This window comes from Amborella trichopoda, chromosome 6 (assembly GCF_054954075.1).
Source record: "Amborella trichopoda isolate Santa Cruz 75 chromosome 6, AtrichopodaSantaCruz75HAP2 v2.0, whole genome shotgun sequence".
Lineage (NCBI taxonomy): Eukaryota > Viridiplantae > Streptophyta > Magnoliopsida > Amborellales > Amborellaceae > Amborella > Amborella trichopoda.
The window spans coordinates 12189425-12216917 of record NC_142341.1 but is presented as its reverse complement, the minus strand read 5'-3'; the positions used below and the strand labels follow the sequence as shown (position 1 = coordinate 12216917).

At 34.8% G+C, this 27493-nt stretch overlaps 1 long non-coding RNA gene across 4 annotated transcripts in view; it reads right to left on the bottom strand.

The window, feature by feature from the left end:
* Positions 1–1313: 1313 nt before the first annotated feature.
* Positions 1314–27493, bottom strand: part of LOC110007626 (uncharacterized) — a 104105-nt gene continuing 77925 nt past the window's right edge. For all 4 annotated transcript variants that reach the window (XR_016056800.1, XR_016056799.1, XR_016056801.1 and 1 more), the window contains one exon: positions 1314–2322. This is a non-coding gene — a long non-coding RNA (uncharacterized LOC110007626). The remainder of the gene's footprint in view (positions 2323–27493) is intronic.

The window sequence follows — 27493 nt, the reverse complement described above, 5'->3', positions numbered from 1 at the left end:
CTTATATTATCCTTATGGGTGGTGTTGCAATCCATGTAGATGAGGCAGATTTTGGTTTAGCTCAATAAGGTTTCAAATCCACAATACATTTGAAATTCTTCCATGTTGATAATATCAACTAAATACCCAATAAAAATTTATTTAATCTATAATGGAATGGCTGGTCAGGGCATCTAGTAGGATCTGGCTTCCTTATGGATCTGTTATACCTGTTTACGAAGGAGAAATAACATTTCTCCACTTTTATATATGAATCAACTTTTTCTTTTTTATGGCAAATCATATTGCATTATTTAGCCATAAAAAATTTGGAAGATTTTTTGAAAATTTGATCATTCACTCAAACTACCCTGAAGACCCAGCAAGATTATATCTATGAATAAACCATAGCTTTGTGGCACTTGTCTGAAACCTTAAACTTTGTGGAACTACGGTTCTCCTTAATGTTGTTGCATTGTGTGTGCACTTCACAGATATTAATGACAATTGTGATAGGAGATTGAAGTTATGCATTGTTAGGTGGATCTTGGGTCTAACTGTGACCTCCTCATTGGTATTGGTGATGAAAATTATTTTTTTAAAAAAGACAACATTATTCATGAAAATAGTACATAAAACAGTGATCTCATACATTTAATACGTTAACTTATTTTAGGACAAGACATTTACAATATGGCAATAAGAAAAACATCAGAGGCCAAATCGCCTCCTAATAAAAGGAAATCCAGGAGAAAATAAATGCACTTAGTGAGCACAATTCAATAGTAACCACAATGGAACACTTCATTTAGTTGATTCAGAAAGGTCATAGAAAGGTCTTGGGTTCTTATTCAGATATAAAATGAATCACAATCCAATAGAGACAATAGCTTCAGGAAACAACAGGTAGGCAAAGGAGTGTTTACCTTTCATATCTTAAAATATTGAGAGGAGGATATAAAATATTTGCATTAGATACATACCCATTTCAAAACGATGGCACATTAATGATCTAGAAATTGACAAGCCATCACCATACTGTTCTTGTAGCATTAGATCACTAAATATAAGCAACATATTGTCCATGTAAGACTAGATGATGAAAGCTCATGAGGGATTTTCCCATCATATAATGATGTTAAATTATAGCATCTCAAAAGGAAGACCCCACATAATTTCTCTCAAACCAAATCAAAACCATCAACATTAAGGAAGAAGAGCAAGAATGGAGTGAAATAGAGATGGAAAGATCATATGAAAACAACCAACAGGAACAAATGAATAAACACAAGAAAATGCCTTCTAAACCCGTAGTAGCAACAGATTCAGGGCAATGTTCTCAATGCCAAGTAATTGCCTTCCATGATAGATGAGAAGAATACAACAAAGTCAGCATCAGCTATGACAACATGAGAGTAAAGCGATGATCAAAACCATCGACCCACATTCCCATCCTTCCGCATTCATAGCACTTAAAAAGGATAGAAAAAAAGAAGGCAAAGAGGGAGAAAAAAGCTACATAATAGAGATAAATGAGAGGGGAAGTTATCCTGCAACCATGCAACAACCTTCTTCATACCGCTGCTGAGGCCAACCTATGTGGGCCACTAAATGCATCATTCTCTCTCTCTTTCACCACCTCTTCACCTCACAAAAGAAGATCATCTCCTCTTTATGCAACTCCATTCAACCCTAAATGTAAACATCTCTGTCCCTGCTATCAGATCATGCAATCAAGAAGCCCACAATGTGAATACCCTTTATGAGGCCAAACCCCCTCTCTCATCATTCTCTCTCTCTTTCACCACCTCTTCACCTCACAAAAGAAGATCATCTCCTCTTTATGCAACTCCATTCAACCCTAAATGTAAACATCTCTGTCCCTGCTATCAGATCATGCAATCAAGAAGCCCACAATGTGAATACCCTTTATGAGGCCAAACCCCCTCTCTCTCTCACTTTTTCTCTCTAGATCTTTCTCCCTTAGGTCTCTGTGAGGGAGAACAGGGGAGAGGGAGAGGAGAGCAGATGAAAAAGAAGAAAAAACAGAGATAGAGAGAGAGGGAGAGAGGTAAAGAGATAGAGAGTGCAGAGAGAACAAGGGAGAGAGAAAAGAGATAACCGAGATAGAGAGAGAGGGAGAGACAAAGGGAAAGAGCGCATAGAGAATAGGGGAGAGAGGAGAGATAACCAAGATGGAGAGAGAGGGAGAAATGAGAAGAGAGAGAGAGAGCAGACAGAGAGAACACGGGAGAGATAGAGAGAAAAGAGGAGGGGAGGTACCTGGTTTTAGCTCTCACCTGGCGAGGAAGAAAGGTTGGGGTACCTGGTTTTAGTTCTCACCTGGCGAGGGAGAAAGATCGGGGTACCTGGTTTTAGCTCTCATATGGCAGGGAAAAAAAGTTGAGTGACAAGGAAGAAAGGTAGGGATTGCGCACCCCGTCGAAAATTGTTACCATTTTGGAGGAAGAACTCGTGTGTAGGATGTACTTTAGCACTTCCATGCTAAAGTAATGGAGAAAGTTTGTCTTCTGGAGACAATCCTTCCCCCAAACAAACATGCTCTAATTGTAAACATAAACAAATGAGATGTCAATCTTGGAATTGAGAAGCATGATGATGAGGATACTGGTGTCTCTAATATTAAAACTGAAAATATCAGGAAAGAAACCTATGGAAGTTGGGCTGATGTTGAACCAAAAGATATACAAGATGTTGACAAAGCATGCATAAATATAATTTCATTGGAGTACCAGAAACTTAAGAAACCCCTACTCTAAAATTTAGACCAACAGGATCATCAGTTTGTTAATTCTAACAGATGCAGATGAGCATGTTAGTGCTAAGTGAAGGAGGCAGTGCTCTAATTGAAGAGAGAAAAGGAGAAACCTACTAAAATTTAAACCAGCCAAGGGCCATTAGTTTGTTAATTCTAAAATGTTGGATATAGCGAAAAATTATAAGTAAAACAAAATTTTGATTTCAAACTTACAAAAAATTGCATGGTGATATAAAGAGATGACAAAGAGGGGATAAGAGTTTGACATATGTAAGAAGTAGATGGAAGAGAGTGCAAAAAAACAAGCGAGGAAGAGAAACTAACTCATTGCAATGAACATAAAATAACCTCATTTATAAACATATATCATAATAAACTAATAAAGATAATTCAGGATAGCAACCCGTCTAGTGACATTTCACAGCTATTACAGTGTCAGCCAACGGCCCAGATTGAATCAATCTGGGCCAATCTGATGGTTATAACCTCATTTCGTATTTGAATTTTTATTTCTTATTTTACAAATCCAAATCACTTGAAATTTTAGACGTTTATTCTTCTCATCAAGTCGCACCTAATTAAAAATATTAAAAAATAATTCGCAAAATCACTACTTACAAATCTAACTCGTGAATTCTTGCATAATTGGCTTGGATCAACCCTAAGGGAAAGGCTACAGAATATGCTGATAAGCGAGCAACCATGGGACATTCCTCTCATGACCAGAAAATAACTCTCTTCAAAAAGTCTTAACAGTCGAAGGCAAAGATCCGTCAATAACCCCTATTGAACTTGCCAAAAAATACATGGGACGAAAGGCTTATTTTCCAGTCAAAACCTTTAAAAAAGATGGAGAATATTATGAGAAAATTCTGATTCAAACTAATAGTGCTTCTATAAAGCATGAATACAGATCTATGACAGAAATTGCTTATTCAAAGCTCTGAATAATAAAAATATTATCGCCCGAAGAGTTTAATGCCAGTTACACCCAATGTATTTCTGGAAAGATCTTATAGAAGGAGAAAATTCTAATAGATTATTTTTTTCAGCATATTTAAAAATGAATTATTTTGATTATATGGATGCCTGGAATACTGTCTTATATTACCAAAATTGGGGTTATACCCACACATAGATGATTTGGAGTTGTGAAAGTTGCGCCCAAGAATCTTTCCCGAATTGGTTCTCAATTTGGTGGAAACATTTGGGGTGAAATGAGAAATTTTACCAAGAAGACTCTTAGATCACTTTTATGTGAAAGTGGATGATAAGTCAATGGCTGATTTTATAATGAAGAAACATATCTCACGGATAATCAAATGGAAGTTTGAAATTGATAATGAAACAGATCCTCCTATTTTGGCCAAAATAATAGAAGGAAGATGGTATGAGAAGCACAATATTGAGCAATATAGATCTTGATGAAGACATGGAGGACCCAGAAACGGAAGACAAGGTGTCCAGCTCTGAACACTGGAGTCAGGGTGACGACTGGACTCAGGCTTATGTATGAAAAAATTGCTTATCAGCCCTAAAAAAGCTTATCAGCCTTAATTACTCTTAAAGAATAGAAGCTGAGATATTTCTCAGCCAGATGACTTCAGCAAAAGATTATCTGATCTCAGCCTACCCTGCCACCTATTCAAGCTTTCTGTTAGAAAGGATGCTACCACTTATCACACCTGTTTAAAAAATAAAAAATAAAAGCCATGAAGGTACTGCCCTACCATTTGGTGAAGAACTATGCCACTACTCGAAGATTCCCATACCACTTAAAAAATCCGTTTTGAAGATGTTAGAGCTACCTGTCATGCCACCTGTTCAAAAAGAAAGAAGATCCTTAAGGATAACTATGCACCTCACCAGCCACTTGCTCTAGGACGATTCCCGAAGCCACCTGTCATGCTTTTTAAATAGTTTTGTTTAGAAATAGTTACTATACCTGTCATGATTTAGAAATAGTTTTGTTTATCTCTTTCTCCTGTTTTCTTTTAGCTTTTTTTATTCTCTTCCTAGGGCCATCCTAGAGAATCTGCAAGATGGTCGAAAGATTCTTGTGCACAAAATATTGTTAGCATAACATTAGTCTTGACCTTTTCCAAATTCATCTGTGAGAATAATATCGGCCAAGTCCTTAGTAAGTCTTTTTATTTTTCCAAGCAAGGAGATATCCTCATGTTGGAAATATGGCCTTTCAAGGCCTAAATTCCAGTAGTCTCTCATTTAGTGGGAGTGATTGAGAGATTGAAATCTGAGCGCCTTGCGAAATGGGGCCCAGATTTTTTTACCCCGAGTACGCATTAAGCATTGAGAGTTCACGTGTTGAGAAAGCAATTTCTCAAAGAGGTGTAAGGGTCACCTCCTAGCCAGGATTTTATAGGTTAGCCTCATGTTTAGCTGCGATTGATCAGGGCTTGGAGAATCCAAATGATAAAAATAGAGTCCGAGTACTTATTGAGTATTCGCCCTGTATAGAATGGTCAAGACTTATTGGACATAAGTCTGTATCCTAACACGAGATCATTCCATGACATGTGCATCTTTGTTTCATATGATGAGCCACTCTTCCAAATGCATTATCCGAATTTGGAAGAGCTGGTGCACATGTGCTTTGAGAGGACCCTATAATTGAGTTAGATCATGTCCCATAGGGGTACACACCTGTAATCCATTGAGAGTCGGATGATCATAGTTCGAGCTCAACGGCTTTGATGCGGCCAATATGTGTTTCTGCTTTAGACCGTGGAACATAGGTCCATTGGGTCAATCTGAGACTCGGCAGAACATCATTCGGACTAGCCCAATGGAGTACTCTGATACCTAAAATTATAAGCCTGAGATCTCACTATACCTTTTGTCCGATTTTGTAATTAAAAACCTAATAATTGCTCGCATATACTTTAAATGTTTATTGTGATTTTTAAAGAATTTTTCAGAATTTTTATTTGCTCAAAAATGAGGTTTTTCAAGTTGTTTGGCTCAAATTCTACTTTAGTCCAGATCTGGTAGTGCCACGTGGCATCTGAGTGGGCATAGGGCTGCCACGTGGTACCCCACTACCCAGCTGGGCGTTGATCCCTAGGCAGGGGCAACAATTTGACATTTGATTGTTTGTTTTATAAGGGGTTGTGTTATGGTGTCTTGTTATATATTGTTATATTTTATTATATAGTGTTATAACTAAAGGGCCCTTTTTTATCACATATTTTAATTAACTCACACATAGGCCATACATGGCATGTGTGAAGTTTAATTCAATTATTTAATAATATTAAAGAGAAAATTGATTTTCAAATTTGAGTTGAAAAATATCTTCACACACGTGTAAAGGTGACATTATCTTTGAATAGATTGGTTTGAAATTTTAGATGTATAAGGTAGAATCTCTTCACATGTGTGAGCTTTGCCAATTACTTCTTTGCTCATTATCCTTGGTAGTTCTCTGCTCTAATACATTATTTAAAAAAAACTAAGGGTGTTTTTGTAAGAGCATATTGGATTCAATTGGAATAAAAACATGGGTCAAAGACAAAGTGGTAAAGTGGCATAACTTGGGGTTAGTGTGAATGATAACTTAGGGTTAGTCCCATCTCTTCATCCTAGTGGTTGGAAGGGGATGGGTGGCTAAGTATATTAGCCTCCCATGTGCCTTTGGATTTGTGCATGGTGTTCATTGAATTCAAGGTTACACCCATGCAGTGTATCAAAAAGCGCTACGCGGATCCTAAGCGGTCTGGGGGGTCCAGGCCGCCTAGCGCCTAGGCGGATGCCCAAAACCTGGGTAGCTGCCCAATTGACAAAAAAGAAAAAATCCCAATATATCATATTCCAACAATCCAACTTGAAAAAAAAGAAAAAAGAAAAATAGAAGTCAAGAAGAGAATTTTGATAATCCATATTGTTAAAATAGTAAACTGTAAAACCATACACAAGGGATATAAAAGTGAACACCCAACACAAGTTACACAACAGTCAACAGACTCAACACTCAACACTCAATACCAAGAGGCAAGAGTCTTCAATCATCATCATCAGAAGGAATATCAATAGCGCAAGCCTCATCATATGCATTAGTGTCCAGGCCATCATCATCAGAGTCATCTCCCTCTTCAATATAACGCTTGTCCTCCTCTGTTTCTTCTTAATCTGCCTCTTCCTCCTCCTCTTCTTCTACCTTCCTCTTACTAGTATGTGTAGTCTGTGCAGATGAGGGCCTAGGAGTCTTGGCTACTGTAACCTTCTTTTTGTGCTTCTCTGAACTCAAATATTGTATAATTTCCTCCTTGGTAGCCTCAAGAACATTTTTACATAGGGCAACATCCCCAGTAATACCGGCAAGGTGTTTTTTAAACCGATAAATGCCCCCATTAGTATCCTTTCCACAATAATTACATTTAATACGATTTTTATCACTTGGATTCGGGATATAACCATACTTCCAACCTGGATCACCACTCCGACGACTAAAAGCTGGAGAAGATACTTCCATAGAACAAGGCTTAATATTTTCATCCTTTTTAGTTCTTCAAAATTCAAAAGATGTCTAATATCATCTCGAACTGCTTTAGGAACCTTTGTACAAGAAACAACATTACCTCTAACACTAGTAAGGTGTTTTTTGAATCGGCTAATACCCCCATTGGTATATTTTTCACAAAAATTACACCTTATACAATTTTTATCATTTAGTTTTGGGTTATATCCATACTTCCAACCCGGATGACTTTTTTTAGAAGTAGAAAAAATAGATCTATGACAAGGATTTTTTTCTTGTTTTTGTTTAACACAACTTAAAAGTTGCTTAATTTCCTCTCTGACAGCTTCAGGAATATTTTTACAAGGGGCAACATCCCCCTTAATACTGACAAGATGTTTCTTAAACTGGTTTATGCCTCCTTTTGTATCTTTTTCACAAAAATTACATCTAACACAATTTTTGTCATTTGGATTCGGGTTATATCTATATTTCCAACCCGGATCTCCACTCTGACTTACTCATGAAGAAGAATCTCAAAATAAAGCAAGCAATCTAAAAATTGCACTTACTTTGGTTGCTTGAACTCCAAACTTTGAGAAACACTTCGATGATTCGATGATCGATCTAATGAAATGTAGTTTTTTTGAGTTTTTTTTAGTCTAAAGGGACTTCTTGTGGGTTTCGGGTTCAAATGAACCTAAAAGCCATCATTCCTAACCTTTAAATATTTCAAAAAACAAAACGAAAAAAAAAAAATCATTTTTTTTGCCTCTAGGAGGGGCACAGGCCCTGGGCGGCTGCCCAATGTTGGGCGCTAGGTGGGTTCCGTACCGCCTAGGCGGCCCCCCAGGGACGGACCACCCAATTTTACCGCCTAGGCCTAGGCGCTGGGCGGTCTGTTTTTTTGAACAATGCACCCATGTTATAAAAGCACATCATAAGATCTCAAACCCTAACTAACTCAACACTTGAACCAATTTGGAAAATTCATGCCCCCCCCCCACCCCCCTTTTTTTTTAGAGCTTTGTGAGAGAAAATTGAAGAGAGAGAGACCTTATGTTTTTCACAAAAGCTTTTAGAGTTCCATTGATGAATTTGGTGATCTTGATGGTGGTCCTCCTTTCTTATGTTTGAGTCCATAGTATGCATTCATCAAGGTAAACTCCATTGAACTTTTTCCTCTCGTAAGTTTATTTTTTTGATAAAAGTTAACATTTGTATCGCTATAAAGTTGGAGAACAATATGGTTTAAATCCGAGAGTCCCCCCGTAGTCGGGGCTCTTAGTAAAAAACATGTTCTTAACATCTATAGTTGCTGAAGGTTTGAATTTATAGAAGTTTTATTGATCTTCGAATCCTCATTTGATTATCTTTTTCATCATACTTATTCATAGTGGTCCTTTATGAGTTGCATGAGAATCCATGATCATGCATAGTATCTTTTGATTATTTTGCTTCAAATCTATCAAATATCTTAGTCTCAATGCATCACTAAATTTTCATAAGTTTTCATCACATTTTTACTTATGGGGGTTCATAAACTTTTCATACAAGTTTGCTTGGGTGGTCCGAGGGACCACCGTTGTAGTTTGGCCATAACTCTCTTGATTTTGATCCAATTTGATTCAAACCTTTTACATACTGTTTTGGATGATAATATCAATGTGTTGAGATCTTAAGAAGTGATTTTAAGGTGTGTAATTACTTCCAATTTGGATTAGACACTCTTGTAGGATTGAACCACTTTTACACAATCCTAAAGGACAAAATTAAGTCCTTATAGGGCCCGATTACGTGACCCCGGCACAAGGGATTCGACACATGGCTTCCCCTGGGATTTTGTTTGGAGCAGTTGTATGTTGTATTTAAGGTTTGGGACATAGTTTTATGTAATTTGTGCTATGAAAGTGTAATTCATAAGCTAGTCTTGCTTTATATGTAATTGCCTCATAAGGGGTTGGTATTTGAGTTTATTTACAGTAGTTTTACAAGGCTAGAAATGGTTGTAATTGTTATTTAAAGGACTGTAACATATTCACTTGGCTTGGTTTTAAGCGAGTGATTTGTACAAGGTGTCAATTTTGACTTTTTTTTCAGCTTGAAAATTTGCTCTAGTCTTTGTACCTACTCTCACTTGAAGGTGTCCATTTTGATTGTTTTTTCAGCTTGGAAATTTGCTCTAGTCTTTGTACCTACTTCCACTTATACTTGGATAATTTGTTAATGATTTTTTCAATGTTCTCATAGAGGTCCCTATGAGAACGTTTCTGGATGATTATGATTAATTTTTCATAATTATTTGGATTGAGAGATTCCTTAGCCAGGATTAATAGGTATTGTATCCTTTGTTGTCATGATAATAAACAAAATTCTTGTTAGTGCAAGCGGATTAACTCGTAGTAATGAATAAATATTCCAGTTTTTTGAAATAAATAGAACTAATTGTTCTGTCTTTAATTTTTTGCTTCAATATACCTCAGAGGCATCTGTTTCAATGATTTTGAAGGCAGATGGACTTGGGATAGCAAGACAAGGAAGCGTTTTAACCCTTTGTTTAATTTGTTGGACTGCTTTAGTCATTTGGTCAATCCATTCAGGAGTATTTTTTCTTAATCTTAGTGTGAGTAATTTTCTATCTTGAGCTAAATTATGATAATAGCTTGAGACATAATTAAAGAATCCTAAAAATCTTTGAAGTTAATTTTTATCAGTTATTTTATCAGGAAATTTATCAGCAAAAGTAATGGCTCTTTCTATTGGAAAAGTGGTACCTTGATCAATTTTATTTCCTAGGAAAGTGATACTTACCTAGAAAAGCTTGATCTTCCTTGCTGAAACAAGATGTCCATTATTCTTAATTTCATTATATAATAAAGTTAAGTCTTTCCAGTGCTGATCAATGAGAAGAATAGACGCCTAAAATTTTATATGATTTGGATTTGAAGAAAAAAAATTAAAATTAAAATTAAAATTAAAATATGAATGAGGTTGTGCCCATCAAATTGAACCAATCAAATCGAACCATATATATATATATATATATATATATATATATATATATATAGTATGCTCATCAGTCCATTTGGGTGGATTCTTTTTTAACCTTTCAAATAATGGTTTAACACCCATGGCTATTTTCATAAAAATCCGAAATATAGTTTAGACATCCTAGAAATCTTTGAGATTGGGTTTTGGGAAAAAACTTTATAGTAAACTTGTCTTTAATCTTCTTTTGACTAGATTTTTTGTTTTTTCTTTTATAAAATTTATCTGATGAAGGTGCAGTATTATAACCAAATTGTTTGCAAAAATTTCCTAATTCTTTCTTGCCCATCATTCTTTGTTTATCGAGTTGCATTTTTAACTTCAAATCAGTACACAGGGCAAGACCTTCTGCACAGATCTCTGCAGATAGTTCTCCTAGAGTATAAAGGGAGTATGGGATTATTCCTCCTTTCTTATTCTTCAATCTATTTTTCACATTTTCAGCAAACAGATAAGGTAAATTTGCTATAAATTTTTCCTTCCAATGGTCTGCACTACTGTCTTTCCGGAACAGAAGGTGAGAACAGAACATGTCTTTATACCATTTGTAGTGAGATAATGTCGGACATCTTAAATTAGATAATAGGTCTTCCGATCTAGCATCTAATAACGAAGTACTTCCTACAAAGTGTAAGGTTATTGTATAGATGAGTGTATTAACTGCATCGCTTTCTCTATGAGGTATCTCTTGATTGTATTCATTTTTTACAGTCCATTGTCTTGTAGTGTTTAATATTTGTTGTTTAGTGGTTTCACTCGTGAAAATCCCACTATCCTCTTAACCATCCTGTAAATCCACAGACAATAGCTTTGGCTACTTCTTGGTCATGATTACCAGCTACTTTACAAGCCATGGCATACATGGTCATATGCTTCATGGTATCAAGTATTTGATGGTTAGACATACCATCGATATTCCAATTTACAATTGTTCTACTCGAGTAGGATACAGTACTTGAAATTAAATCCTCTTCGAACTGTATATCTATTGGGGTCGGTCTAGTATGGTACATCCTTGATTGGGCAGTAGGCCTCCTTTTCCTTCCATAATCTATCCTATTAATATTTGAATGAGCTTTTTTGAACGCTTCCTCTATTTTGAATATCTCATCATTATTTAATGAGTCTTCTTGAAGTACCATAGCTTCTGATTCAACTATTACCCCTTTCCCCTTTTTATCTTTTATGCTTAATCAGGATAGTTTCTTTACTAGTTCATCAACCAATTCTTTATTTTCTTCCTTTTTCTTTATCCCTTCTAGGCTGAATCTTTCTTCATTTATCTCTGGAAGGGGTTTGAATAATACTGCCTTGCTTTTATCTTGTTTTTTATTAACTTCACCTTGAGGTTTTCCTATTATATTTTAAATCCTAGTAGTTTGTTTACCGATAGACTGTAGACAAAGGTTGGTATAATTGTTTTGCTCTTTGATGTGTGGGATCATCTCTATTTTATGGCTATGCTCATTAGGAACCAACTTATAGGGAGAGGCTTTCGTTTCTGGTTTATCTTTTAACATACCTTTTATTTGAAGGCTTCTTTCCGGAGGATGTATACTTAGTATTTCTTCTCCTTCTGTTGTATAGAAGGTTTGATATTGATTTTCTAATGTATTCAATTCAAAATTGGGAATAGGAATATCTTTTTCTTCAAGAGTTCATTTTAACCAGTCAAAGAATCCTATATTTTGTTTATTCCTTTTTATAAATTTATTGTATCTTTTATGAAAGGCGTCTAACAATTCTTTTGAGAACTCTGCTAGATACCATTCTCTTATTCCTTTATTAGTTTCAGAAAGACAATCATTTTTTATTAATTCTAGGTCTACCTTGAACTTTTCTTCTTTCTGGAGAGTCAGGATATTAAAGTCAAGGTCAAAAAATGTTGGTTCACTCCCTGATGGACTAGGATCATAAGCCTTGTATACGGGTATATTAATGTTACTCATTGTTCTTGTTAACCCTTGTATTAAGGGCTTATCCTGTATTGATGAAGTAAAATATCTGCAAGGTGCAGGCATTCTTTTTAGAGGTCTTATTATATCTTCCGAAAAATTCAATCTTGCCCTTCGGCTAGAACTGAATTTGATTTCATTATTTCTATCTGGATATTCATTATTTGATCCGGCTCATTATTAATAGGGGTTCTATACTGTTGGTTCTCATTATGAATAGACCAATTTTTTGGGAGTATTACTTGAGATCAATTTATTGATTTAGGGATGACAGTGTTTGATTTTTCTATATTTGTTTGAAAAAATATTGTCTGTCCCCCGGTATCCATTTGGACTTAATGTGTTCATGACTTTATAATATATTCTGTAGATTAGAGCAATATTTTGGGAACCGGGATTCATATCGAACCCTTGTGTTTTAGGTTTAGAGTAAGGACTTTAAGAAGATTGGGGTCCATTAATGAGACCGAATAGTTGGGAAAACAATTAAAATAAACAGGACTACTACATAAGCTAGACTCTACTACTTCTAATAGGGAATCAAAAAACTTATTATGCCTACTATCTCTAAGACATAGTAATATAGAGTTATGTAGTACTAATCTAGTTAGTGGTTTAACAGCTATCTGTATAAGACCTATATGTACGTATTTATATTCCTTATTTTTATGGGTTTGAATCATTTACATGATAACAGCTGAAAGCTTTCCTGTTCACTATTGACTGATATAATTTGTTCTACTGTTTTTATCGCATAGCTGGTCTTAAATTCAAATGTACCCTTTTATAGATATCTGTAATAGGAACTTTTGAAATATTCCAGTTATGAATTTGCTTTTTTATGTTTTCAATTATTATTTCCTCTTTATTGTTTATTCTAAGTGTACTGGATGATGATGATAATGTCCTATTGGATAGCGTCATGATAAAATTTTCCATATCGGGTAACGGATGAGTACACGGGTCAATAGATTTATCTCACAATGCCTTCCAACGGCTCTCCTGGCCTAATTCGACGATGGACTACTTCGACCTTGGTCTCAACTCTCGGGCTTACCTCTAAAGGGAAAATTTTATTAAGTTGTTAACCTCTAGGATATTATTATCAACCTTCAGTTTACCACTGATAAAACTCTATGGCTCTGATTCCAATCAACTGACCAAGATCTATTTTTCAACAGCTATTAAATCAGAAATCTAACATATCCAAGGTAAATCAGTACAGTTATCAGGATGAATAAGGAAAAAGGAGAAATATCAAGCACAATCTAATTAGTATTAGTAATATCTCTAATTTTGATACCGAATACAAACTGTTTTAGCATATCAAAGAAGTACCAGCAGATTACAAGAAAGAACTTGCAGAAATTAGAAAGAACTTACATATTACATATACAGAAACTGATGAAGAGCTTCCACTCCTCAGGACAGTAAGTTGGTAAACTATTAATATTACAGTCACACATAAACTCTCATTCACTCAATTTTTCCAAGTGGTTAATGATATACCACTGGATATACAATACTTTTGTAGAAGATAGAGAAAGAGACAGAAGAATAAGAGCAGAGAAAAACAGGAGAGGAGATAGAACTGAATAATTACTAAGATGTACTAATAAACATGGCGGGAAAAACAAGAAGGCTCGAACTTATTAAAAGAAAATTGAGAGTTCTAAAGCAAGGATATGAGAACTATTAGAATGTTTAGAATATTACCCGAGATTAGAGTGGAGTTCTAGGGTTGAGAAAAGAAGTGCTCTAAGAATTTTGAACTTGGCCTTTTGAGCAGGAATATGAGCTAAAGACGAAGATAGAAGAGAGTAGAGAGGTAGATAGAATAGAGCAGAGAGAAGACTCTTTCCTCTGGGGTTCTTGAACTTATGTCAAGCATCCTCCTTTTATAGGCCTCGGATTTCAAAGAGTTATTAACTCTCCTTTATAGGTCGGTGCCACCTAAAAGTTGAAACAGTATGTTGATTGATCAAAAAGTGAAGGCTTTGTATTTTGAATTGGCTAAAGGCTTGAATAGTATTTTGTCGGTAGAATCTCCAATCAGTAAAAGTTAGACAGTAGTCGTCGGTGGCTTTGTCGTATTAGCTAGTGGGTATCTGGGAATATCAAGTGGCTCCAAATTGTCGGCCAGCTAGGAACAACTGGCATCTGGTGGCAGGTGGCTTTAATAATTCTGATGGTGGCAGACAACAACTGAGATCTGTCTATCTTTATTCATCGGGCTGGATATTTGAGTTTTATTGGGCTTTTTGTTCGGGCCATTAATGAGAAAATTCAATTGTTGATTGCACCAGGCCGCAATCTTCATTCTCGGCAGCATAGTCTTCATCATTTTGCGACGAGGTTGACATTGCTTCTCCTTCTTCTTCGAACATCTGAAGCAACTGCCTTTTTAATTCTTCTTTTGTTGCTTTAGGGTTCTGCTTCTTCATATTATTAATATATTCAGCAACGCTATTTGGATTTTATTCTGGCATCTGAGTTGGTACCTTTTTCAGCTTAATATTTTTTGGATCAATAAGCTTGTTTTCATAAAAGTCCCACCATTTAATATATATTTTCTTTCCAAGTTTCGGGATGTATTCTCAATTATTAGTAAAATTATCGGATATTGCAAAAGTCCATTTCATAATCCAGGGGATTTGATATAATGCCATAAAGTATAGATGGTGGTCTATTTGAGGGTTCATTATTATTGAATTCTACAAACTTGGCTTGAGAAGTTTGGATCTTAGGAGAAAGGATTTCTGTTCCGGATCCCCAGATCTGGAACCAGATATGAAATTTTTCCACTATTGGCAATTTCATTTGTATAAACCAGGTGTGTGAATTATTACTATTTTGGAGGGAGAAAACCTTGTGCCAGGCATCGATATATTCAGAATATTTGTAGTATTTATTATTAAATTTTGGCGTCTATAACTTTATGCTTCTCATGAGATCTAAGCCCCATTCTTTATAGGATATCACTTTTCGTATCCGGAATTTTGAATAAGCAACATTTTTCTTAAAAGGCAGTTTAACATAAAAATTCTGATTTCTCCATAATGGATTTGTACATTTTTTGAGAAACTCAGAATGGGAATTGGCACAACAGTCTGATATTATTTTTTGTTTGACTATTTCTAAGGTATAGGGAGGATCTATACTGGCTATCCAGGGCAAGGTTAGGTTTCTATAATGTAATCCTTTGGAAGTCCATTGAAGTTTTACTTGATGTAAAATATCAAATCCAAGTAAAAGGTCTTTGTTTGGCAAATAGGATCCTAAGAGTTTATGTTGGATAACTGCTTTAAGAAACAGTTTAATCAAAATGGGCTTTGCTAATTTGGGTTATGGAAAATTTTTCTCCATTAGCAGCTCGAAAAGTTAGGTTGCATGTTTCCCAAAACTGTTTTGGTAGTAAATCAAGTTTCAAAATACTAGCTGATGCTCCTGTATCAAAGAAGGCAGGAAGAGTCAAAGGTTTGGAATAGTATTCTTGGAGTATCTGAACAAGGGCTATTGGGGTTGGCTGAAAGGGTAAACTGTTTATGTCTGAAATTTCATCCTATGGAGACAATATCTATGGAATACTAGTGTTGCTTATCTCATTGAGCTCAAAATCATCAACATAAGTAATGGATATCAATGCATCTGAGCTTTGTTCATCCTCATGAGAAAACATAAACTATAAATCATCATCGATTTCTTCTTCTAAAACCTGCGATAAAAGATGTATTATCTTTTTTTTATTCGTTTGCAAAATGTCCTTTCGTTCCACAGACATAGATCTATCTCCTTTTTTGTGTCTTCGAATCTTGACCGTCGAAGATATTTGAATCTGTTTTTTTTTCTCTTTTGGTCAAACTTCTTTTTTCCTTTCGAGGCAGGTAGACATGAACACTGTTTTTCTGCATCACATTTAATCTTGAGATATGGTTTATCGCAAGATTTTCCAAGTAAATGCTTATTCTTTTCCATTTGTTTCACAAGTTCAACTTGATTGCAAAGTCTTTCAAGAGCATGGAGAACAAACTGATATAATTCACCAAAATTGGTGTTTTGAATAGTAAGTCCTTGATTTTCTATTATCTTTGTTGCTTCTTTACCAAGAGTAGGAGGAGGTATAGATTCAAGATAAAATTGTTTCAAATTTATATCATCAATTCCTCCTATTTTATGGTATCTTTTGTTCATTTCTGAAAAATGTTTTTCAAGATCTTGTCTCTTGAATGAACAACATTTGAGCTGAAAAAATTCTTCTCGGGCAGCAATTTGTTCATGTTTAATAGGGCCTGAGAATTCAGATACCAAATAATTAAGAAACTCAATAATGGACTGACTATTTCCTAACTGAGTCTGTCGGTATTCTCCAAGACTTATGTACCAATAAAAAAGGCGTTCTCTTAGCCTTACAATGACTCTAGAAATGGTACTGGCTAAGGTATTTTCAAGATTAAGCATTTCTGAATGCATCCATCCTTGAATTTCTCTGAATCTGTCATTCCATCTTGAAGGTGGAATGTCATCAATAGTAAATCCTTTAGATGAATCTGCATAAGTTAGGATTGGTTGGGGTTGGGGGGTTCTTAAGGTTCTTGGTGGTCTGGAGGTCTAAATTCTTCTTCCATAAAAGGGTCTGGTTCTTGAGGTGGTTCAGGAGGGTTCATCATAAGCAAATTGTTAGAATTTGAAGAAGAAGGAGAAGATTTACCTTCAAATGTTTCAGAGTTGTCAGACAATTCTTTAGAGGAATGTTTCAGTTTGAAGGTTTACTTCAGGCTATTTGGTCAGGTTTTTTAAGAATGAACTCATGTTGTTCAAGGGCTCAGAGGAAGTTAATATCTGGGTTGGGACTGAGGAGGCTACAACATCTGACTCAGTATCAGAATACTAAAACATTTGGGTTTCTTTTTTAAGTATTTGAGGACTAGGATGAGGGTGAACTGTTACAGGTGGTGAAGTAATAGATGATTTACGTTTCGAGGTTTGTGATGAACTAGGTATTGAAGTATTTAGCTTTTTTCGCAATTGGGGAAAGAACATTTCTTCAGGGAAACGTCTTTCATATTCAAATGAGCTTAAATCTCGAAAACCAAAATTTTTTGGAGGAATTAAACCTGTAGGTGGGTAGAGTGTTCGAGTGAGTGGAAAAGGGTCAGGGCTCCTTAAAGCTGATTCAGTAAATAGGATTGCTCATGAATATCTTTTAGTATATATAAAACTATATTTGTATTTCTTTGGTAAAAATGTATCAAAGTGATAGAATCTGTTTATAGGAGAATTGCTTCGTACCATTCCCTTGTCTTATTACCATTGGAGGGATTCAAATTATTGATCAGATATAGATTGGCAATGTTTACTGGATCCAAATTCTAGTGTTCATCTTCTATTATAATATCAATTAAAAAAGTAGTTTTTATAAACAGGGATTTCTCTGATGTTGGAGGAGTTCTACCGGACCGGGTGAGGGGATAAGTTCTTGAGCTTGTTGTTTTATGAGTTGGTTTGGAGTTCCTGGGTAATTTATTATAGGCTTTCCTGAAGATGGTAATGGAACAATGTTCATTTTTTCTTTTCCCTTATTAATATTAGTATTCATTATTACCCGCGTATCTCTGCTGGCCCTATCTCGGTCCCCCTGCAAAAATTCACGAGTTAAGAAATTTAGTGATTGTAACGCAGCAAAGGACATCTTGTTAAAAGATGTAAAAAATTTATTTTCAAAACAAAGTTTTGCCAAATGGCAAGCAATCATTTCCTCCTTTGATTTTGATATTGAACATCTAAAAGGAAATACTAACTTCCTTCCTGATTTCTTAACTCGTGAATTTTTGCAAGGGGGACAGAGATAGGGCTAGCAGAGATAGGCGGATAATAATGAATACTAATATTAATAAGGGAAAAGAAAAAATGGACATTGTTCCATTACCATCTTTAGGAAAGCCTATAATAAATTACCCAGGAACTCCAAACCAACTCATAAAACGACAAGCTCAAGAACTTATCCCCTCACCCAGTCCTGTAAGAACTCCAACATCAGAGAAATCCCTGTTTATAGAAACTACTTTTTTAACTGATATTACAATAGAAGATGAACACTGGAATTTGGATCCAGTAAACATAGTCAATCTATATCTGATCAATAATTTGAATCCCTCCAATGGTAATAAGACAAGGGAATGGTACGAAGCAATTCTCCTAGAAACAGGTTCCATCACTTTAGTACATTTTTGCCAAAGAAATACAAATATAGTTGCTTATTCAAAATTCCAGATAAGAAAAGTGATATCCTATAAAGAATGGGGCTTAGATCTCATGAGAAGCATAAAGTTATAGGCACCAGAATTTAATAATAAATACTACAAATATTCTGAATATATCGATGCCTGGCACAAGGTTTTCTCCCTCCAAAATAGTAATAATTCACACATCTGGTTTATACAAATGAAATTGCCAATAGTGAAAAAATTTCATAACTGGTTTAGAAACTGGTTCCAGATTTGAGGATCCGGTTAAGATCCAAACTTCACAAGCCAAGTTTGCAGAACTCAATAATAATGACCCTCAAATAGACCACCATCTATACTTTATGGCATTATATCAAATCCCCTGGATTATGAAACGGACTTTTGCAATATCCGATAATTTTACTAATGATTGGGAATACATCTCGAAACTTGGAAAGAAAATGTATATTAAATGGTGGGACGTTTATGAAAACAAGCTTATTGATTCAGAAAATATTAACCTGAAAAAGGTCCCAACTCAGATGCCAGAAGAAAATCCAAATAGCTTTGTTGAATATATTAATAATATGAAGAAGCAGAACCTTAAACCAACAAAAGAAGAATTAAAAAGGCAGTTGCTTCAGATGTTCGAAGAAGAAGGAGAAGCAATGTCAACCTCGTCGCAAAATGATGAAGACTATGCTGCTGAGAATGAAGATTGCGGCCTGGTGCAACCAACAATTGAATTTTCTCAATAATGGCCCGAACAAAAAGCCCAATAAAACTCAAATATCCAGCCCGATGAATAAAGATGGACAAATCTCAGTTGCTATCTGCCACCATCAGAATTATTAAAGCCACCTGCCACCAGATGCCAGTTGTTCCTAGCTGACCGACAATTTGGAGCCACTTGATATTCCCAGATACCCACTAGCTAATACGACAAAGCCACCGACGACTACTGTCCAACTTTTACTGATTGGAGATTCTACCGACAAAATACTATTCAAGCCTTTAGCCAATTCAAAATACAATGCCGTCACTTTTTGATCAATCAGCATACTGTTTCAACTTTTAGGTGGCACCGACCTATAAAGGAGAGTTAATAACTCTTTGAAATCCGAGGCCTATAAAAGGAGGATGCCTGACATAAGTTCAGGAACCCTGGAAGAAAGGGTCTTCTCTCTGCTCTGTTCTATCTACCTCTCTACTCTCTTCTATCTTCGTCTATAGCTCATATTCCTGCTCAAAAGGCCAAGTTCAAAATTCTTAGAGCACTTCTTTTCTCAACCCTGGAACTCCACTCTAATCTTGGGTAATATTCTAAACATTCTAATAGTTCTCATATCCTTGCTTTAGAACTCCCAATTTTCTTTTAATAAGTTCTGAGCCTTCTTGTTTTTCCCTCCATGTTTATTAATACATCTTAGTAATTATTCAGTTCTATCTCCTCCTCTCATGTTTTTCTCTGCTCTTATTCTTCTGTCTCTTTCTCTATCTTCTACAAAAGTACTGTACATCAAGTGGTATATCATTAACCACTTGGAAAAATTGAGTGAATGAGAGTTTATGTGTGACTGTAATATTAATAGTTTACCAACTTACTGTCCTGAGGAGTGGAAGCTCTTCACCAGTTTCTGTATATGTAATATGTAAGTACTTTCTTGTAATCTGCTGGTACTTCTTTGATATGCAAATAAAGTTTGATATGCAAAATTAGAGATATTACCTATACTAATTGGATTGTGCTTGATATTTCTCCTTTTTCCTTATTCATCCTGGTAACTGTACTGATTTACCTTGGATATGTTAGATTTTTTATTTAATAGCTGTTGAAAAATAGATCTTGGTCAGTTGATTGGTATTAGAGCCATAGAGTTTTTATCAGTGGTAAACTGAAGGTTGATAATAATATCCTAGAGGTTAAGAACTTTATAAAATTTTCCCTTTAGAGGTAAGCCCGAGAGTTGAGACCAAGGTCGTAGTAGTCCATCGCCGAATTAGGCCAAGAGAGCCGTTGGAAGGCGTTGTGACATAAATCTATTGACCCGTGTACTCATCCGTTACCCAGTATGGAAATTTTTATCAGGACGCTATCTAATAGGACATTATCATCATCATCCAGTACACTTAGAATAAACAATAAAGAGGAAATAATAATTGAAAACATAGAAAAGCAAATTCATAACTGGAATATTCCAAAAGTTCCTATTACAGATATCTATAAAAAAGGTACTTTTGAATTTAAAACCAGCTATGCGATAAAAACAGTAGAACAAAGTATATCAGTCAATAGTGAACAGGAAAGCTTTCAGCTGTTATCAAATAAAATGATTCAAGCCCATAAAAATAAGGAATATAAATACCTACATATAGGTCTTATACAGATAGCTGTTAAACCACTAACTAGATTAGGACTACATAACTCTATATTACTATGTCTTAGAGATAGTAGGCATAATAAGTTTTCTGATTCCCTATTAGTAGTAGAGTCTAGCTTATGTAGTGGTCCTGTTTATTTTAAATTTTTTCCCAATTACTCGGTCTCATTAATGGACCCCAGTCTTCTTAAAGTCCTTACTCTAAATCTAAAAACACAAGGGTTCGATATGAATCCTGATTCCCAAAATATTGCTCTAATCTACAGAACATGTTATAAAGTCATGAACACATTAAGTCCAAATGTCTTACAAGTGGATACCAGGGGACAGACGGTATTTTTTCAAACAAATATAGAAAAATCAAACACTGCCATCCCTGAATCAATAAATTGGTCTCAAGTAATACTCCCAGAAAATTGGTCCATTCATAATGAGAACCAACAGTATAGAACCCCAATTAATAATGAGCCAGATCAAATAATTGAATATCCAGATGGAAATATTGAAATCTAATTCAGTTCTAGCCGAAGGGCAAGATTGAATTTTTCTGAAGATATAATAAGACCTCTAAAAAGAATACCTGCACCTTCCAGATATTCTACTTCATCAATACAGGATAAGTCCTTAATACAAGGGTTAACAAGAACAATGAGTAACATTAATATACCCGTTTACAAGGCTTATGATCCTAGTCCATCAGGGAGTGAACCAACATTTTCTGACCTTGACTTTAATATACTGACTCTCCTGAAAGAAGAAAAGTTCAAGGTAGACCTACAATTATTAAAAAATGATTATCTTTCTGAAACTAATAAAAGAATAAGAGAATGGCATCTAGCAGAGTTCTCAAAAGAATTGTTAGACGCCTTTCATAAAAGATACAATAAATTTATAAAAAAGAATAAACAAAATATAGGATTCTTTAACTGGTTAAAATCAACTCTAGAAGAAAAAGATATTCCTATTCCCAATTTTGAATTGAATACATTAGAAAATCAATATCAAACCTTTTATACAACAGAAAGAGAGGAAATACAAAGTATTCATCCTCCGGAAAGAAGCCTTCAAATAAAAGGTATGTTAAAAGATAAACCAGAAACGAAAGCCTCTCCGTATAAGTTGGTTCCTAATGAGCATAGCCATAAAATAGAGATGATCCCACACATCATAGAGCAAAACAATTATACCAACCTTTGTCTACTGTCTATCGATAAACAAACTACTAGGATTGAAAATATAATAGGAAAACCTCAAGGCGAAGTTAGTAAAGAACAAGATAAAAGGAAGGCAGTATTATTCAAACCCCTTCCAGAGATAAATGAAGAAAGATTCAGCCTAAAAGGGATAAAGAAAAAGGAAGAAAATAAAGAATTGGTTGATGAACTAGTAAAGAAACTATCCCCGTTAAGCATAAAAGATAAAAAGGGAAAAGGGGTAATAATTGAATCAGAAGCTATGGTACTTCAAGAAGACTCATTAAATAATGATGAGATATTCAAAATAGAGGAAGCGTTCAAAGAAGCTAATTCAAATATTAATAGGATAGATTATGTAAGGAAATGGAGGCCTACCGCCCAATCAAGGATGTACCATACTAAGCCGACCCCAGTAGATATACAGTTCGAAGAGGATTTAATTTCAATTACTGTATCCTACTCGGGTAGAACGATTGTAAATTGGAATATCGATGGTATGTTTGACCATCAAATACTTGATACCATGAAGCATATGACCATGTATGCCACGGCTTGTAAAGTAGCTGGTAATCATGACCAAGAAGTAGCCAAAGCTATTGTCTGTGGGTTTACAGGATGGTTAAGAGGATTGTGGGATTTTCACGAGTGAAACCACTAAACAATAAATATTAAACGCTACAAGACAATGGACTGTAAAAAATGAATACAATCAAGAGATACCTCATAGAGAAAGCGATGCAGTTAATACACTCATCTATACAATAACCTCACACTTTGTAGGAAGTACTTCGTTATTAGATGCTAGATCGGAAGACCTATTATCTAATTTAAGATGTCTGACATTATCTCACTACAAATGGTATAAAGACGTGTTCTGTTTTCACCTTCTATCCCGGGAAGACAGTAGTGCAGATCATTGGAAGGAAAAATTTATAGCAGATTTACCTTATCTGTTTGCTGAAAATGTGAAAAATAGATTGATGAATAAGAATGGAGGAATAATCCCATACTCCCTTTATACTCTAGGAGAACTATCTGCAGAGATCTGTGCAGAAAGTCTTGCCCTGTGTACTGATTTGAAGTTAAAAAGGCAACTCGATAAACAGAGAATGACGGGCAAGAAAGAATTAGGAGATTTTTGCGAACAATTTGGCTATAATACTGTACCTTCATCAGACAAATCTTATAAAAGAAAAAACAAAAAATCTAGTCAAAAGAAGATTAAAGACAAGTTTACTAGAAAGTTTGTCCCAAAACCCAATCTCAAAAGGAGAAAAAGAAAATTTTCAGTATGTTATAATTGCGGAAAAGTAGGACATTACAAAAACAAATGTAAGATTAAAAAGAAAGTCAATGCCCTACAGATTGAAAGGCAATTAAAAATCAAATATTTGATATACTTCAAATTGATGTGGAAACTATAGTGACACATCATGTTCTGATTCTGAGTCTCTAGATGGAGAAATACATGATGAAAATTTAATACTAAGTAGTTCAGGTTCTGATAAACAGATGGAAGATTGTTTCTGCAAAAATCTTAATACTCTCACAAATGAAGGAAATTTAATCATAGATTTAATAGATGAGATAAGTGACCCCGAAGCCAAAAGGGAAGCCTTAACCCAATACATCCAAGTAGCTAAATAAAAAAGGAAACCAGTCCCTCTTGTAAAAACACAAGAAGAATATAGTCTAGCCGAAATACTAAAAAGAACTAATAAAAAAGATACTTCTCAGAAAGACCCATCCATTTTTGAACTAAAATAAGAAATGAATGAAGTAAAAACTGAAGTACAGAATCTTAAGAATAGAATAAAAATATTAGAAATGGCTGCTGAATTTTCTAATAAGGATACAAATGAAGAATTAGAATTTGATAGCCTTATAAATAATCATAAAAAACCATCGTTCCCAATAGAAGAAACTCCGGAATCATCCAACTCAAAACAAGAAGATGATTCTATGCAAAACAAAAATTTTGTAAACCTATTGGACAAAGTCATCACTCAGAAATGATTTACCTTAATAAGAATAGTAGTAACTAAAGAATATAGCTTTCAGTCCCTTGCACTAATAGACTCAGGAGCGGATCTTAATTGTATAAACGAGGGATTAGTACCTACTAAATACTTTAGTAAAACAACTTAGATACTCAATACAACAGATGGTAGTAGGTTAACGATCAAATACAAACTTTCCAATACTGCAATATGTAATAATGGTAATTGTTTCGAAATACCCTTTATTATGGTGAAAGGATTAAGTCAAGTCGTTTTACTTGGAACACCTTTTCTAAATTTACTATATCCTTTGAAAATAGATAGCACAGGAGTTGAATCAAACCTAGAAGGTCATAGTGTAAAATTTGAATTTATAGACAAGCCAAAAATCAGAGAAGTTAATAACATCAAGCAAGTCATAGAAAATAAAGAAAGATTTTTATGCCATCTAAAAGAAGAGGTAAAGTACAGAACAATAGATGAAAAACTTTCATTTCCAGAGAATAAGAAGATTATTGAAAATGTTAGAAGAAAAATAGAAGAAGAGATTTGTGCTGATCTACCAAACAACTTTTGGAATAGGAAAAAGCATATAATAAGCTTACCTTATGAGGAAGGTTTTAATGAAAACAAAATACCAACTAAAGCTAGGCCTATTCAAATGAATCCAAGGCTTTTTGAAATATGTAAAACGGAAATTGATGAATTACTCCAGAAAAAGTTAATCAGGAAAAGCTCATCCCCGTGGAGTTGTTCAGCTTTTTATGTCGAGAAAGTTTCAGAAAAGGAACGAGGAGCACCAAGACTAGTAATAAACTGCCAACCATTAAATCAGGTACTCAAATGGATTAGATATCCGATACTTAATAAAAAAGATTTGCTTGATAGACTTGTAAACACTTGCATATTCTCTAAATTTGATTTAAAATCAGGTTATTGGCAAATACAGATATCTGAAAAGGATAGGAATAAGACTGCTTTTAATGTCCCCTTCGGACAATATGAATAGAACGTAATGCCATTTGGGCTAAAAAACGCTCCTTCAGAATTCCAGAATATAATGAATGATATTTTCAATCCTTATATGAAATTTATGATTGTTTACATAAATGATGTCTTGATATTTTCAGAAAACATGGAGCAACATTTTAAGCACATAAATGTATTTATAAATGCAATCAAAGCGTCGGGCTTAGTAGTCTCGGCTAAAAAAATTAGTCTTTGCCAAACCAAAATTAGATTCCTAGGTCACTGTATTTTCCAAGGAAGTATTATCCCTATTGATAGAGCAATAGACTTTGCAAATAAATTTCCTGATATTATTCTAAATAAAACAGAACTCCAAAGACTCTAGGATGTCTAAACTATATTTCAGATTTTTATGAAAATCTAGCCATGGATGCTAAACCATTATTTGAAAGGTTAAAAAAGAATCCACCCAAGTGGACTGATGAGCATACTTTGGCAGTAAGGAAAATAAAAAATAAGGCTAAGGAATTACCTTGCCTAGCACTGTATAATCCTGATGCCTTCAAGATAGTTGATTGTGATGCCTCCGAAGTAAGATTAGGAGGAATTTTAAAACAGAAAATACAAGAGAAAGAACAACTAGTCCGCTTTACATCCAAAGCATGGAATAAAACTCAGCAAAATTATTCAACGGTTAAGAAAGAAATCTTATATATATATATATATATATATATATATATATATATATATATATATATATATGTGGACATTTGATTTTTAGATTTGGTAATTGCAAGCTCACACAAGATTTGCAGCTGTTTTGTAGAAATTTTCTATGAATTGTTTGTGAGCACATAACTGGTTTAGGGCCTTCATGGCTGATTGAAATAGTTCTCCTATTGTTGCGTCTTCTAGGGAGGATTATGGGATTTTATTATGGGTTTTGGTAAGGAGCTTACAAATGTTTGTTTGACATTTGTATTGTCAAATCCGCCTATTTTGAAAATGTTTTTAACCATTCGTTTGTAATGGAATTCAACATCAGTTTTATTAAATGAGCAACATTTCGAAGCATGATATTATTTCCTGGCTTCTTCAACCTGGTGTTCTGCTTGTCCTAAAATTGGGAATGAACATATCCTATGAAGGTCTGGGGCTTGACATAGAATTCGTAGTCTAAATGGCCCAATAGCTATGATCCAATTTTTTAATATACCACTACAATCTTGCGGCATTTTTTTATGACAATTTTAAGGGGTTGGTCATACATATCATGGTGATTGGTTTACTGATTTTGTTAATCATGAAATTTTCACCATTTGCGGCTCTGAAGGTTTGGTCATAAGGATTCAAATGGGTCGGGGGTAGAAGGTCATGATTTAAGATTGACACTGCTGCTCCAATATCGAAAAAGGCTATGGCTGAGATTGGCTTGGAATATTTCTCTAGCAAGATTTGGACTTTGGATAAATTGCATTTAGTATTTTTTGTGGCGATTTTGATTTCTGGGTTGGGATTTGGAAGGGGTTCTAAAGATAACAATTCTTCAAACTCAGGTTCTGAGTTTGGGTCAGATGAGTATCCAATTGCAAGGAGAGAGTTTGAGCAGGTCTCATCATCTAATAAAAAAATTGCCTTGAGGTCTGCATTTGAATTGGACATATATTTAAAAACTTGGTGAAGAACCTTGTTTCTTTTCAGTTTTCTGGGACAAATTTGGCGTAACCCTTTCTTACAGATGAAACACCTGTCATTGGTCATTTTCTTTGCTTTTTTATGAGGAATTTCCATTTGTGTTTCCCTGGTTTCTTTTCCCTTTTGAAGTGGGATTTCTTATTTGTGGTGCATGAGCACTGACACTCATCTTTGCACTTAATCTGCAAATCCTTTCGAGCACAGGCATGGGCTCTAAGAGCTTGCTTGTTTTTTCAATCTGCTCAAGGAATTTCTTTTGATTACATAGATTATTCTTTAGGGCTAGAAAAGCATTTTGGAATAATTCTCCAAGGGTTGATGCTTGAAGGCAAAATGTTTTTTGTTGCCAAGATCTTTGAAAGTTCATGTCCTAAAGGTTTTGGGAAGGTATGTCTACTTGAGGTTCACATCATGTCCTCCTAGGGTATTGGGACATTTGCTCAATATGCCTTTCAAGGTCTTTCTTGGTGAAGGAGCAACATTTTGCTCTATGATATTCTTCTTTTGTTTGGGAGCCAAAATGCTGGGAGTTACCTAAGAGGTATGAATATAAGCCATGAAGTTAGTGACTCCTACTGGATTAACTGGAGTTTTAAAGCGACCCTAAACCCTAAACCTAAACAATGTTAAAACAATAGAGCGACCCTAAACCCTAAACCCTAAACCTAAACAATTTTAAAACAATAAAGCGACCCTAGACCCTAGACTTAAACAATTTTAAAACAAACTGTAAAGTTGGGTAACTTTAAGGCGAATGAAACCCTAACCTTTTGATGTGAAAGATCCATAG